This window comes from Acomys russatus, unplaced genomic scaffold (genome assembly GCF_903995435.1).
Source record: "Acomys russatus unplaced genomic scaffold, mAcoRus1.1, whole genome shotgun sequence".
Classification (NCBI taxonomy): domain Eukaryota; kingdom Metazoa; phylum Chordata; class Mammalia; order Rodentia; family Muridae; genus Acomys; species Acomys russatus.
The window spans coordinates 26,555-44,189 of NW_026131664.1; the positions used below are offsets into that span (position 1 = coordinate 26,555).

General features: G+C 39.6%; 2 pseudogenes; both read left to right on the forward strand.

Moving 5' to 3' along the window:
* The first annotated feature begins 9,776 nt into the window (after positions 1 to 9,776).
* Positions 9,777 to 10,478, forward strand: LOC127186364 (cytochrome c oxidase subunit 2-like; annotated as a pseudogene).
* A 194-nt stretch (positions 10,479 to 10,672) lies between these two features.
* On the forward strand, positions 10,673 to 11,330 carry LOC127186365 (ATP synthase subunit a-like; annotated as a pseudogene).
* The last annotated feature ends 6,305 nt before the right edge of the window (positions 11,331 to 17,635 follow it).

Below are 17,635 nucleotides of genomic sequence, written 5' to 3' on the forward strand. Positions count from 1 at the left end.
GAGGATGATATAGAATTAGGAATATTGAAGTTGTTATTAGGATATAGATAATGAGGTTTATGAGGGTAAGGAGTGGGTTGTAGGGTAGGATGGCTACTATTCATCCTATGTGGGGCGATTGATGAGTATGCTATGATTTTTCGTATTTGAGTTTGATTTAGTCCCCTCATGCCCCTATAAATACTGAGATTATTGAGATGGGGGTTGTAAGGTTAGGGTCTAGTAGTTCATGAATTTGATAGAGGATGGATAGAGGAGCGATTTTTTGTCATGTTAGCAGGATTAAGCCTGAATTTAGTGGAGCCCCCTGAGTTACTTCTGGAGTCATGTATGGAGGGTGCTAGACCTAGTTTTATTATTAGTGCATAAAGATTGTAATTATGATGAATTTATTAGTTTGTGGGTGTAAGCTTCAGGATCCTAGTTGAATAGGTTTATAGTGATGGCTATTAGTATAATTATTGAAGCTGTAGCTTGTGTTAGGAAATATTTGTGGCAGCTTCAGTTGATCGTGGTAGTTTTTTGTACATGAGAAGGGGGATTATAGCTAGTAGGCTTATTTCTAATCCAACTCATATGAGAAGGAAATTTGAGCTTAATATTGTTACGATTGGTCCTAGTAGAATAGTTAGGTAGACTATTATAAGAGTTAGAGGATTAATTAGTATGGGAGGGATTTAAACCAACATTTTCGGGGTATGGGCCCGATAGCTTTATTAGCTGACCTTACTTTATTAGGATGGGGTGTATAGGTAGCACGTAGAATTTTGATTTCTTAAGTACAGGTTCGATTCCTGTTGTCCTAGAAATAAAAGGATTATGACCTTTATTATTTACTCTATCAAAGTACTCTTTTGTCAGACATATTTCTAAGTGTAGGGGGGGATACTTGAGAGAAAGATTGGTAGTGAGATATATCACATGCAGAGTGCTAGTGTAAGGGGTAAAAAGTTTTTTCATAGGAGATGTATTAGATGATCATATCGAAATCGAGGGTACGAGGCTCGAATTCATAGGAATAGGGAGGTTAGGGCTAGGGTTTTTATTATGAAGTCTATAGTAAATATTTCTGGGTGGCTGTTGTGTATAGGGGCTATGAATAGGATAGTTGATAAGGCATTTATTAGAATGATGTTAGTATATTCTGCTATGAAAAATAGGGCGAAGGGACCTGCGGAGTATTCTACGTTGAATCCTGATACTAGTTCGGACTCCCCCTCAGTTAGGTCGAATGGAGCTCGATTAGTTTCTGCTAGTGTAGAGATGTATCATATTATAGCTAAGGGTCAAGTTGGAATAATTAGTCATATGTGTTCTTGAGTTATGATTAGGGTTTGGAGAGAGAAGGAGCCATTTATTATAGTACTGATAGGATGATAATAGCTATTGTTACTTCATAGGAGATAGTCTGGGCTACTGCTCGAATAGCTCCGATAAGGAGTATTTGGAGTTTGATGCTCACCCTGATCATAGAATAGAATAAACTGAAAGGCTTGATAGTGCTAGAATAAACAATGTACTCAAATTTATGTTGGCTAGGGGATGAGGCATTGGTATGGGGATTCATAGGCTGAAAGCTAGGGTTAGAGATAAGGTGGGTGCAATAATAAATAGTACTACTGAGGTTGTAAGTGGTCGTAGAGGTTCTTTAATAAATAGTTTTATTGCATCTGCAAATGGGTGGAGATTCCATAGGGTCCTACAATGTTGGGCCCCTTTCGTAGTTGTATATACCCTAAAATTTTTCGTTCGATTAGAGTTTAAGAAGGCTATAGCGATTAAGACAGGGATGAGGAGTGTTATAATATTAATTAGAGGCACTATTAGGAAGAGGACTTGAACCTCTGAGGGTAAGGTTTTAAATCTATGCAATTTCCTGGCTCTGCCACCCTAATTGCCTTGTCTCGGAAGGTTGTTTTACAGTGTGCAATTGAGATGGTCTCATTAGTTTTTTTAAAGCGCTTTTGTAAAAGGAGGCTTTATTTCTCTTGTCCTTTCGTACTGGGAGAAATTGGTAAATAGATAGAAACCGACCTGGATTACTCCGGTCTGAACTCAGATCACGTAGGACTTTAATCGTTGACCAAACGAACCATTAATAGCTTCTGCACCATTAGGATGTCCTGATCCAACATCGAGGTCGTAAACCCTAATTGTCGATATGAACTCTTGAATAGGATTGGCGCTGTTATCCCTAGGGTAACTTGGTCCGTTGATCAATTAATTTTGGATCAATTAAGCAGTTATTATACTTCGACTTGTATGTCTTGGTTAAATGTTTTCGGAGGCTTTTTTATTCTCCGAGGTCAACCCCAACCTAAATATAGTCTAAGAATTAGCTTGTGTTATTCCATTTGGTTAAGTAAAGTGCTTGTGTTAGACTATATATTAAAGCTCCATATGGTCTTCTCGTCTTATTTTTTATGCCCGCCTCTTCACGGGGAGGTTAATTTCACTGATTGGAAATAAGAGACAGTTGAGCCCTCGTTTAGCCGTTCAATACAAGTCCCTAATTAAGGAACAAGTGATTATGCTACCTTTGCAACGGTCATGAAACCGCGGCCGTTGAAACTTTGTCACTGGCAGGCAGTGCCTCTAATACTTATTATGATGCTAGAGGTGATGTTTTTGGTAAACAGGCGGGGCTCGGGTTTGCCGAGTTCCTTTTATTTCTTTTATCTTTTCCTTGTGGCATTCCTGTGTTTGGTTAACATGTTATTGATTAGATTATGTTTATTGGGGGAAAAACGTAGCTTATGTTAACTAACAATGGCATCCGGGTTGTTATAAGTTTATGCCAGGAGAATTATATTCTTGTTACTCATGTTACATTATTTCATCTATGTATTATAAGATTAGCCCAATTATTAATGATAGGAGTCATTGTTATTTTAGGGAATGGGACACAACAGTTAACGGCGATGTTTAGTATCTGAAACAACAAGGCATAACCCCTCCTAAATTTTCTACTACTTAAGTTCAACTCTAAAAAGGTAAAACTTTTTCATCCCTTACAAGAGTTCACATGTCGCTTACATACAAAGCAAAGCACTGAAAATGCTTAGCGGGTTTCAACCCCATGAACACAATCGTTTGTCCTGGCTTATAATTAGTGGAGGTAAAATTACACATGCAAGGACTCCCCATACCAGTCGTTAACACCCCTTAGAAACTCATACACATTACCCTAAGGAGAAGATCTCAAAGACCCTCCATTATAGCTCAAGACATCTTGTTAGGCCACACCCCACGGAAACAGCAGTGATAAAAAACTTAAGCAATGACGAAAGTTTTTGACTAGTTATACCTCTATCGGTGGTAAAACTTTCAGTGCAGCCCACCGCGGTCATAGATACCCAAAACTCATTATCTCCTCGCGTAAAAAGTGAACCTTCTCCTTAAAAATTGATTAAAAAACTAAACTTAATGTGAAAATTCATTGTTGTTAGTCATAAATACAACTACAAACTTGGATTCTAATAGAATTTAACACTCTAGCTAATAGCCCAAACTGGGATTAGATACCCCACTCTGGCCTTAAGCCCCTAAACTTAAACAATTCATTAACAAAATTGTTTGCCGGCGAAAAAGCCATAGTTAAAACTCAAACGGGACTTGGCGTTGGTACTTTATATCATCTAGAGGAGCCGTTCTATATCGATATACCCCGTTCATACATCACCACCCCTGCTAATTCAGCCTATATACCGCCCATCTTCAGCAAACCCCTAAAAGTACCAAAGGTAAGCAAGAGTACAAACATAAAAAACGCGGTCCAAGTTGTAGCCTATGAGGTGGAAAGTAATGGGCTACATTTTCTTAAAAAGAACACACGACACCTTTATGCAACTAAAGGAACAAGGAGGTTTGTAGATAAATTAAGAATAGAGAGTTAATTGAATCGAGCAATGAAGTGCGCCACCAGCCCGTCACCCTCCTCCAAACTATCTTCAGGTATGATTAAATAAAACAATACCAACTAGATTACGAGAGGAGATGATAGTCGTAACAAGGTAAGCATACTGGAAAGTGTGCTTGGAATCCTCAAGTGTAGCTTAACTAAAAGCATCTGGCCTACACCCAGAAGAATCCTCCAATGGACACTTTGAACAAAACTAGCCTAACCTAAATCTACAATAAATAATCTTACAGACAATCTAAAAAAATTTATCTAACACTAGTATTGGAGAAAGAAAATACCTTAGGAGCTATAGAAAACAGTTACCGCAAGGGAAAGATGAAAGAAAAATTATAGTCAAAAAAGTAAAGATTAAACCTTGTACCTTTTGCCTATGAATAACTCTGCAAACCTAGCTAAGGGACTAAGCTGGAGCCCGAACCAAACGAGCTACCTAAGAACAAACTTATGGGTGAACCCGTCTGTGTGCAAACGTGGGACGATTCATAGGTAGAGGTGAAATGCCTATCGAGCTTGGTGTGCTGGTTGCCCACAAGGAATTTTAGTTCCACTTTAAGTTTACCAACGAATCTCCATACAATGTAAACTAAAACAAGCCAAAGAGGGACAGCTCTTTGGAAGAGAAAAAACCTTTGTCGTGCGTCAATAAAATTAGAGGACAAACCATAGTTGGCTTAAAAGGCAGCCATCAATTAAGAAAGCCGTTCACGCTCAACATTAATCCTCTCATTAATCCCTAAAATAACAATGAACTCCTATCATTAATAATTGGGCGCTAATCTATATACAATAGATGAAATAATGTAACAAGAGTAACAAGAATATAATTCTCTGGCATAAACTTATAACAACCCGGAATGCCATTGGAGTTAACATAAGCTACGTTTTCCCCAATAAACATAATCTAATAAACATGTAACCCAACACAGGAATGCCACAAGGGAAAAGATTAAAAGAAATAAAGGAACTCGGCAAACCCGAGCCCCGCCTGTTTACCAAAAAACATCACCTCTAGCATATAAGTATTAGAGGCACTCTGCCCGTGACTAAGTTTCAACGGCCCGCGGTTCCTGACCGTTGCAAAGGTAGCATACTCACTTGTTCTTAATTAGGGACTGTTATATGAACGGCTAAACGAGGGCTCAACTGTCTCTTATTTCCATCAGTGAAATAACCTCCCCGTGAAGAGGCGGGCATAAAAAAATAAGACGAGAAGACATATGGAGTTTAATATATAGTCTAACACAAGCACTTTTACTTAACCACAAATGGAAATAACAAAGCTAATTCTTAGACTATTTTAGGTTGGGGTGTGTGACCTCGGAGATAAAAAAAGCCCGAAAAACATTTAACCCAAGACATACAAGTCGAAGATAATAACTGCTTATTGACAAAATAATTGATCCACGGACCAAGTTACCCTAGGGATAACACGCCAATCCTATTCAAGAGTTCATTATCGACAATTGGGTTTACGACCTCGATGTTGGTCAGGACATCCTAATGGTGCAGAAGCTCTTAAATGGTTCGTTTGTCAACGATTAAAGTCTCATACGTGATCTGAGTTCAGACCGGAGAGTAATCAGGTCGGTTTCTATCTATTTACCATTTCTCCCAGTACGAAAGGACAAGAGAAATAAGCCTCCTTACAACAGCGCTTTAAAAAAACTAATGAGACCATCTCAATTGCACACTGTAAAACAACCTCCGAGACAAGGCATTGGGTGGCGCAGAGCCAGGAATTGCATAAGATTTAAAAACCTTACCTCACGGGTTCAAGTCCTCTTCCTATAGTGCCTCTAATTAATTATTATAAACACTCCTCATCCCTGTCTTAATCGCTATAGCCTTCTTAACTCTAATCGAACGAAAACAATTTTAGGGTATATACAACTACGAAAGGGGCCAAACATTGTAGGACCCTATGGAATCTCCAACCATTTGCAGATGCAATAAAACTATTTATTAAGAACCTCTACGACCACTACAACCTCAGTATGTACTATTATTATTGCACCACCTTATCTCTAACCCTAGCTGTTCAGCCTATGAATCCCCCATACCACAATGCCTCATCCCCTAGCCACAAAATTTGAGTGTACATTGTTTATTCTAGCACTATCACAGCCTTTCAGTTTATTCTTCTATGATCAGGGTGAGCATCAAACTCCAAATACTCCTTATCGGAGCTATTCGAGCAGTAGCCAGAGACTATCTCCTATGAAGTAAACATCTAGCTATTATCATCTATCAGTACTATTAATAAATGGCTCTTCTTCTCCAAACCCTAATCATAACTCAAGAACACATATGACTAATTATTCCAACTTGACCCTTAGCTATAATATGATACCTCTCTACCACTAGCAGAAAACTAATCGAGCTCCATTCGACCTAACTGAGGGGGAGTCCGAACTAGTATCAGGATTCAACGTAGATTACTCCGCAGGTCCTTCGCCCTATTTTTCATAGCAGACTATACTAACATCATCTATATAATGCTTATCAACATCCTATTCATAGCCCCTATACACAACAGCCACCCAGAATATTTACTATAGACTTCATAATAAAAACCCTAGCCCTAACCTCCCTATTCCTATGACATCGAGCCTCGTACCCTCGATTCGATAGATTCTAATACATCTCCTATGAAAAACTTTTTACCCTTACACTAGCACTCTGCACTGTGATTAGAATCTCACTACCAATCGTCTCTCAGTATCCCCCCCACACCGAAATCGACAAAGAGTACTTGAGAAGGAAATGGCAAACCGAGCGATCAACGAAGACGAAACCTGGACTGAAGACTAACAACTTCCGGCACTATACACCCACCTAATGAAAGAAGGGCAGCAAAAGCTACGGGGCCCAACCCGAAAATGTGGTGGACATCCCTCCCAGACTAATAACCTCAAAGCTAAAGCGCACCCAACAGGACCACCGAACAAGGAAGCCAAACCCCAGAAGAGAGATAAAGCACAGCTATAACCTCGCTCGCATGACAAAAAACTACCACGATCAACTGAAGCGGCCACAAAATCCACCCAAGCTACAGCCAATAATTAACTAATAAGCCACACTAAAACCCACAACGAGGAGCCGAAGCACCCCCACAAACGAATAAATCACAAGTGACACCTTTATGCCAAGAATAAAACTAGGTCTAGCACCTTCCAGTACAGACCCAGAAGTAACTCAGGGGCCCACTAATCAGGGTTAACCTGCAACATGACAAAAATCGCCCTATCCACGCATCACATTCATGAACACTAGACCCAACCTTACAACCCCCATCCAAAACTCAGGATAGGGGCAGAGGAGGACTAAATCAAACTCAAGACGAAAAACATAGCATACTCATCAATGCGCCCACAAGGAGAAGAAGTCAGCCACCCTACCACCCACTCCACCCTCCATAAACCTCTATTCTATATCCTAATAACAACTTCAATATTCCTAATCTATATCATCCTCCCACAACAACAATTAACTCCATATCTCTATCATGAAATAAATATCCTATAATAACACCACTAGGCTGCCTCCCTACTATCCCTAGGCAGGGCTCCTCCTCTCTCAGGATTTATACCTAAATGACTTATCCTCACGAACTACTAAAAAACAATAGCATCCCCATGGCTAGCCTAATGCTCTAATAGCACTACTAAATTCTTCTTCTACACACGCCTTATCTACTCAACCTCCTCCCTATCTTTCTACTAATAATAACTCAAAATATCCCCCAACACTAAAATCTAAAATCTCGCCCTTACTACCCTCTCTAACAATCTTAAGCCACCATAGCCATACCCATAACACCACTACTTACCATATAAGAAGTTTAGGATATTCCAGTCCAAGAGCCTTAACGCCTAAGCAGAAAACGCTAAGTTTAACTTCTGATAAGGATTGTAGGATTACTCCCCATCAAATGAATGCAAATCACTTATTTAATTAAGCTAAATCCTCAACTAGGTTGGCAGGACTTCAACCTGCAAAATCTTAGTTAACAGCTAAAAACCCCTTTCTGGCTTCAACCTACTTCTCCCGCCTAAAGAAAAAAAAGGCGTGGAGAAGCCTCAGTAGGGAAATATCCTACTCCTCCGAATTTGACTTCGACTGAATACTCACTCTAAGGCTTGGTAAAGAGAGGGAATAAACCTCTGTCTTTAGATTTACAGTCTAATACCTACTCGGCCACTTACCTATGTTCATCAACCGTTGACTCTTTTCCACAAACCATAAAGACCTTCGGTACTCTGTACCTGATCTTCGGGGCTTGAGCAGGAATAGTTGGGCAAGCCCTCAGCATCCTTATCCGAGCTGAACTAGGCCAACCAGGGGCCCTACTAGGAGACGATCAAATTACAAACGTAATCGTAACTGCTCACGCATTCGTTATAATTTCTTTATAGTACTACCCATAATAATTGGAGTGTTTTGGAAACTGATTAGTACTCTTATAATCGGAGCACCTGATATAGCTTTCCTCGAATAAATAATATGGTTTCTGACTTCTGCCCCCTTCATTCCTTCTACTCTTAGCATCATCAATAGTTGAGGCTGGGGCTGGAACAGGATGAACAGTTTACCCCACTCAGCAGGAAATCTGCACACGCCGGCCAGCATCTGTGATCAGCCATCTTCTCTCTTCACCTAGCTGGGTGTCGCCATCTTGGGGGCATCAACTTTATTACCACACATTATTAATATAAAACCCCCTGCTATAACCACATATCAAACCCCCCTATTCGTCTGATCAGTCCTAATCACAGCTGTACTCCTCCTTCTATCCCTTCCAGTTTTAGCAGCCGGTATTACCAGCTTCTAACAGACCGTAATCTTAATACAACCTTCTTTGACCCTGCCGGAGGGGGTGACCCTATCCTCTACCAACACTTATTCTGATTCTTGGTCACCCAGAAGTTATATCCTAATTCTCCCAGGATTCGGTATTATCTCGCATATCGTACGGTACTACTCAGGTAAAAAAGAACCCTTTGGTTACATAGGTATAGTCTGAGCCATAATATCTACGGATCCTAGGATTCATTGTATGAGCACATCATATATTCACAGTAGGCCTAGGACGTAGCTACCGAGCCTCTTTACCTCAGCAACTATATTATCGCTATCCCTACAGGGTTAAAGTATTTGCTGACTAGCTACCCTCCATGGAGGCGTGTTAAATGATCACCAGCCATACATGGCCCTTGGTTTATCTTTCTTTTTACTGTTGGGGGGTTAACCGAATTGTCCTGTCAAACTCTTCACTTGATATCGTCCTACATGCACCATACTATTGTAGTAGCCCACTTCACTACGTCCTATCTATAGGAGCCGTATTTGCTATTATAGCAGGATTCGTTCATTGATTCCCCTATTCTCGGCTACTCCCTTAATGATATGTGAGCAAAAGCCCACTTTATTGTATATTGTGGGGAGTTAACATAACCTTTTTCCCTCAACATTTCCTAGGTCTATCAGGCCTACCTCGACGATCTCGGACTACCCTGTGTCTATACAACTGAAATATAGTGTCCTCCTGGGCTCCTTTATCTCCCTAACGCGCGTTATTATCATAATTTCATAATTGAGAAGCTTTTGCCTCAAAACGTGAAATTATATCAGTCCCTCACACATCTACTAACCTAAGATGACTTCAGGATGTCCTCCACCTATCATACATCGAAGAACCCACTTACGTTAAGGTGAACTAAGAAGGAAGGATTCGAACCCCCTAAAATTGGTTTCAAGCCAACCTCATAACCTCTATGTCTTTCTTAATAAGATATTAGTAAACACATTACATAACTTTGTCAAAGTTAATCACAGATTAGACCTGTTATCTTATATGGCCTACCCACTTCAACTAGGACTTCAAGATGCCAATCCCCATCATAGAAGAACTCATAGCCTTCATGACCATACACTTATAATTGTTTCCTTTTAGCTCTCTAGTACTTTATATTATTCATCTATACTATCTACAAAAATAACCCACACTAGCACTATAGAGCTCAAGAAGTAGAAACCATTTGAACTATTCTACCAGCTGCAATCTTAGTACTCATTGCATTACCATCCCTACGATTCTTTACATAATAGATGAAAATAATAACCCCGTCTAACTGTCAAAACGATAGGCCACCAATGGTATGAAGCTATGATATACTGATTATGAAGACTGTGTTTTGACTCCTATATAGTCCCCACAGATGACCTAAAACCAGGAGATCTTCGCCTGCTAGAAGTTGACAATCGAGTAGTACTACCCATGGATCTTCCTATTCGCATGCTAATCTCATCTGAGACGTCCTACACTCAGAGCCGTACCCCACTAGGATTGAAAACGGACGCTATCCCCGGACGCCTACAATCAAGCCACATATCATTCCAATCGCCAGGCTATTCTACGGACAATGCCTCAGAAATTTGTGGGTCTAATCACAGCTTTATACCAATTGTACTTGAAATAGTACCACTAAAACACTTCGACGGACTGATCCGCTTCCATAATTTAATCACTGCGAAGCTAAGAGCATTAACCTTTTAGTTAAAATTAGAGATAAAAGTCTCCACAGTGAAATCCCCAACTAGATACATAAACATGATTTACCACTGTCCTCTCATCAACCATTACACTTTTTATCCTGTTTCAACTAAAATTCTCAGACATTACTTACTTGTTCTAACCCCTCACCTAAACACTAAAACACAAAAAACTGAAAACCCTGAGATAAATGAACGAAAATCATTCTCCTCTTCATTACCCCTACACTAAAGGGACTACTGTAGTTATTATATTATTAATTCCCCTCCATACTTTTCCCCAATTCAAAACGCCTACTAAATAATCGCCTATTTCACTCCAACAATGATTAGTTAAATATATTACAAAACAAATAATACTAATCCACCCACCAAAAGGACGAACCTGATCCTTAATAATATCTCCCTAATCATATTTTCGGTTCACTATCTACTAGGCCTCTCCCCCATACATTCACACCAACTACCCAACTCTCTATGAACCTAGGAATAGCTATTCCTCTGTGAGCAGGAGCAGTAATCATAGGATTTCGCCCATAAGCTAAAAGACTCATTAGCTCACTTTTACCTCAAGGAACACCTATTACACTTTTCCTATGCTAATTATTATGAAACAATCAGCCTATTTATTCAACCTATGGCCCTAGCCGTTCGACTTACAGCCAACATTACTGCCGGCCACTACTCATACACCTAATCGGAGGAGCCACCACTAGTACTAATAAATATCAGCCCTCCCACTGCCATAATCACATTCATCATTCTCCTACTCCTAACGTGTTAGAATTTGCTGTAGCCCTTATCCAAAGCCTATGTATTCACTCTATTAGTAAGCCTCTATTTACACGATACATAATGAACCACCAAACTCACGCCTTCCACATGGTCAAACCCCAGCCATCATGACCACTCAACAGGGGCCTTATCGCTCTCTCCTAACATCTGGCTTAGTAATATGATTTCATCTAGCTCTACCATTCTACTACTAACAGGCCTATTGGTGAATATCCTAACAATAATTCAATGGTGACAGACGTAATTCGTGAGGGAACCTTCCAAGGCCACCACACTCCTATTGTACAGAAAGGTCTACGTTTATGGCATAGTTCTGTTCTATTTATTATTTCAGAATTTTCTTTTTTGCGGGTGTTTTTTTGAGCTTTCTACCACTCCAGCCTAGTCCCAACACATGATTTAGGGGGATTCTGACCACCTGCCGGAATTTACCCTTAAACCCTCTAGAAGTCCCCCTCCTTAACCAATCCGTCCTACTAGCCTCAGGAGTATCAATTACATGAGCCCACCATAGTTAATAGAGAAAACGAAAACACATAAATCAGCTATTTATTTACAATTATACTGGCATTTACTTTACTGTCCTACAGCCTCAGAATACTTTTGAAACTCCCTTTTCTATCTAGATGGGTCTACGGGTCTACATTCTTTATAGCAACAGGATTCCACGGAACTACATGTAATTTCGGCACAACCTTTCTAATTATCTGCCTGCTACGACAAATTAAGTTTCACTTCACATCACATCACCTTTGGCTTTGAAGCCCGAGCATGATACTGACACTTCGTAGATGTAGTTTGGACTTTCTTGTACGTTTCAATCTACTGTGAGGCTCATACTTTTTAGTTAACAAGTACAACTGACTTCAATCAGTTAGATCTAGAAAAAACTAGAAGAAAGTAATTAATATACTTTAGCCATCATTGTTAACATTACCCTATCACTCCTCCTAATTACAGTAGCTTCTGAATTCCCCTAACTAACGTCTACACAGAAAAAGCAAACCCCTCACGAATGCGGCTTTGACCCCATCGACTCGCCCGACTTCCTTTTTCTATTAACATTTTTCTTGTAGCCATTACATTCCTCCTATTTGATCTAGAAATTGCACTACTACTGCCAATCCCATGAGCCTTACAAACCCCTGACATCTTTCACATAATCCTATACCATTCCTCCTAGTCTCAATCCTCTCTTTAGGGTTAGCCTACGAATGGACACAAAAAGGACTAGAATGACAGAATAGTGGTAATTAGTTTACTAAAAATTACGATTTCGACTCATTAGATATGGCCTGACCATAATTACCAAGTGTCCCCCCTACCTATATCAATCTACCCTAGCTTTTCCCTATCACTTCTAGGCCCCTAATATTCCGATCACACCTTATATCTACACTTCTATGCCTGGAGGATAACTCCTCTTTATTCAATAAACAGCATCTCTTCCCTAAATACCAACTCAATAACCTTTTTTCCAACCCCAATTATTATCTTAGTATTTGCAGCATGTGAAGCAGCTGTGGGATAGCCTACTAGTAAAATCTCAATACATACGGAACAGAATATGTGAAAAAACTAAATGTCCTACAATGCTAAAATTATCATAGCCTCACCTATACTTTCCCTCTAACCTGTTATCAAAAACAAAATTCATGTGAATTAATGTGACATCTCACAGCTTCTAATCAGCTTACTAAGCCTCTCCTCTTATGAAAAGCGAGACTATTATACCTTTTCCACCTCCCTATTCTCTGATCAATCTCAACCCCCTAATCTATTTAACAACCTGACTTCTACCCCTATACTTATGGCCAGCCAAAAATCACATAAAAGGGGGAAAAAACAGAACACAAAAAACTTTATCTCTATACTTAGTCTCCTACAAATCTTTTTGATATCACATTTTCTGCAACCGAAATAATATCTTCTATATTAATTTGAAGCTACACTAATCCCAACACTTTATATTACACGATGGGAAATCAAACGAACGTCTAAACGCAGGATTATACTTTCTTTTTATACTCTAGTAGGCTCTATCCCACTCCTATTGCCAATTGTAATCTACAACTCCAATAGGAATCTAAATCTCATAATCCTGACACTTAACAGCCAAACCCTTCATACTACATGATCACAGTAACATTTTGACTGATGCTCATATTAGCATTCCTAATTAAAAAATCCACTATCGGCGTTCACCTCTGACTTCCCAAAGCCCAGAGGGCCCCTATCGCAGGATCATTGGTACTGGCAGCATCTTACTAAACTAGGAGGCTATGGCATGATACGTCTCTCCATCATACTAGATCCCACCACAACAAAATCCATTCATACCATTTATCATCCTGTCCTTATGAGGAATAATCATAACCAGCTCAATCTGCTTACGACAAACAGACTTAAAATCTCTATTGCCTACTCCTCAGTCAGCCACATAGCACTAGTAATCGCATCAATTATAATTCAAACACCATGAAGTTTTATAGGAGCTATAGTCCTTATAATCGCCACGGATTAACCCCACACTCAATTCTGCCAGCAACTCAAACTACCGAACGAACCCACAGTCGAACTATAGTACTAGCTCGAAGCCTCCAAGCAACTTCCCACTTATGGCAGTATGATGAATCCTAGCAAGCCTGGCAAATCTTAGCCCTACTCCCTCAATTAACCTCATTGGAGAGTACAATACTGAGCATTGTTCTCCTGATCTAACCTATTCAAACTTGTAGGAGTCAATATCATTATCCAGCCTTATATTCACTCTACATAATTATCATGGACCCAGCGAGGCAAACTTAATTACCATATCATAAACCTCCAACCATCACATACTCGAGAACTCACCCTGATATCTCTACATATTACACCATTAATTCTTCTAACCTTAAACCTCAACTAATTTTAGGAAACATATGTGACATAGTTAAAAAACCTTAGACTGTGAATCTAACAATAGAAGACCCCAAACCCTCTTGTCTACCAAGAAAGAAACAAGAACTGCAATTCAGTAACCATATTAAACATAGGCCTCAAGGAGAGGAGAAAAGCCAGGTCTTAGGAACCAAAAACGGGGGCAACTCCAAAAAAAGTAATTAATGATTGCCCCCTAACGCTCTAACTCTTAACCCACACCCTACCACACTCTACTAGCTCTAACACCAACAAACAATGATCAACCCTAACTATGTACCTCGTGTATAAACATGCATCTAATGAGCTAAGGCCCCAATATCCACTCCACACAACATTGAGTCAATGATCTCTAGCTGGCACTGAAAAACTATAACACTATCAACCTATCAGTTCACTTTAAAATTGACTTCTTTCCACCCTCTTTTTATCCGTAGCTCTCTTAACATGATTATTATAGAGTTCTCCTCCTGATATATACACTCAGACCCCCATCTAAACCGATTCATTAAATATCTACTTATATTCTAATCACAATAATTATCTTAACCTCCGCTAATAACCTATTTCAACTATTCATTGGATAGAAGGCGTAGGTATATATCATTCCTACTTATTCGGCTGATGATATGGCCGAACCGACGCAAACACTGCAGCACTACAAGCTATCCTGATAACCGCATCGGCGCGATATCGGATTTATTCTAGCAATAACATGATTCGTTTAACTCTAACTCCTGGGACATTCAACAAATCTTCATACAATGACACTACAGTATTATCCCCTTCTAGGACTTCTACTAGCAGCAACCGGAACATCGCTCAATTCGGTCTCCCCCCATGACTTCCTCAGCCATTAGAAGGGACAACTCCTTTATCAGCCTACTTCACTCAAGTACAATAGTAGTGCAGGAATTTTCCTAATAATTCGATTCTCCCCCTTACTCAAATAATAATACCATGCTAACCCTTTATACTTGCCTAGGATCAATCACCACCCTATTTACAGCAATCTGCGCACTAACCCAAAATGATATTAAAAAAATTGTAGCATTCTCACACCCAGCCCCTAGGTCTACTAAGTAACCCTAGGAATTAATCAACCATACCTAGCTTTTCTCCACATTTGCTGCACGCTTTCTTTAAAGCCATACTATTTATGTGCTCTTCGCTCTATTATCCACAATCTAAAACGATGAAACAGATATCCGAAAAATAGGAAATACAATCTCTACTCTTCCTTTCACCTCATCTGCTTAACCATTGGAAGCCTAGCTTTAACCGGCATACCATTTCTCACAGGATTTTCACTCTAAAGACCTTATTATCGAGCTATCAACACGTCAAATACCAACGGCTGCGCCCTTCTAATTACACATTGCAACCTCCCTAACAGCCGCTTACAGCATACGAATATTTATTCGTCACAATAACAAAACCACGGTAACCCCTCTACTGTAATACGAAAATAAACAAAACTTATTAATTCATTAACGACTGGCACTAGGGAGTATCTCGCAATTCCTTATCTCACATAAATTCCACCCAATAAAACATCAAGTCATAACTATACCCTGACAGCTAAAAATGCAGCTCTATTCTTACAATCCTAGGATTTTTAGTTCCCTAGAATTAAACAATTTTACCCTGAACTAATTCTAATAAAAAATCACTTACTCTATATTCGACCCTACTCGGTACTTCCCCTTATCACTCACCGACTTATCCCCATAAAAATACTAGACTCAAGCATAAAAATTTCCACAATCACCCTAGACCAGACCTGATTAGATTGCCATTCCTAAAATCCACCTCAACTACACATCCTTAATATCAAAAACTAGTGTCAAAATCAAAAGGCCTAGTCAAAATTACTTCCTCTCATTCCTAGTGTCACTAATCCTAGTAATATTACTCCTCACGCCTAATATCTCGAGTAATCTCAATAATAATAAACACTCCAATAATAAAAGATCACCCAGCCACAATCATTAATCAACTAGCACAACTATATATAGCTGCAATCTACCCCACCTTCTCCCATAATTCCTAGATCATCCACCTCATAAACAGCCCAACTATCTATATCATAAACTCCACCCCCCACATACATTATTTAATAACTAACAGCATAAACAACAGACAACTCTACAATAAACCCTAAAATCAACACGCTTAAAATAATCAATTAGAACCTCAAGTCTCGGATACTCTTCCATAGCCATAGCAGCTGTATACCCCAAAAACAACTAACATACCACCCAAATAAATCAAAAACACCATCAAACCTAAAAAAGACCCCAATACCCACACCATAAACAAACCTACACACCCATTAAAATTAAAACCAGTCCCCCATATAATCGGAGAGGTTTCAACACGCCAACCCTAAGCAACCATTAAAATACAGAACTTAACAATTAAATTTAATTAGCCATTATTCCTACATAGCACTTAAACTAGGCCAATGGACATGAAAAATCATCGTTGTAACTCAACTAGGAACACTAATGAAAACATACGACAAATCAAACCCCACTACTAAAACTCATAATCACGCATTATTGACCTACCCGCACCATCCAATTATCCTCATCATGATGAAACTTTGGGTCCCTTAGGAGTTGTCTAGTTGTACAAATTATCACGGACTTTTCTAGCATCACTACACCTCTGATACCACAACAGCATTTTCATCTGTTAACTCATATCTGCCGAGATGTAAACTACGGTTGATTGATTCGATATCTCATGCAAACGGAGCCTCAATATTCTTCATGTGCCATTATACACGTAGGACGAGGGATCTACTACGGATCCTACACCTTACAGAAACCCTGAAATATTGGCATTATTCTATGTTCGCCGTAATAGCAACTGCATTTATAGGATATGGCTTCCCTGAGGACAAATATCTTCTGAGGAGCCACAGTTATTACTAACCTCTCTCAGCAGTTCCCTACATCGGTATAATTTAGTAGATGAATCTGAGGGGGGTTCTCAGTGACAAAGCCCACTCTTACACGCTTCTTCGCATTCCATTTTATCTCCCATTCATCATTGCAGCCCTAGCTATAGTCCACCTACTTTTTCTCCACGAAACTGGATCCAATAACCCCCACCGGAATCAACTCTGATGCAGCACAAAATTCCATTCCATCCGTACTACACTATAAAGACTTCCTAGGGGCCTACTCATGTTAGTAGTTCACTCCTACTTGTTTTATTTTCCCCAGATATTTTGGCGACCCGTAATATTAACACCGTAACCCCCTCAAACACCACCTCCTCACATCAAACCAGAGTGATATTTCCTATTCGCCACGCTATCCTACGTTCTATCCCACAATAACACTAGGAGGGAGTGTTAGCTTTATACTATCCATCCTGTCCTGCCTTGCACCTCTCATGCACACCTCAAAACAACGAAAGCCTTGTCCGCCCAAT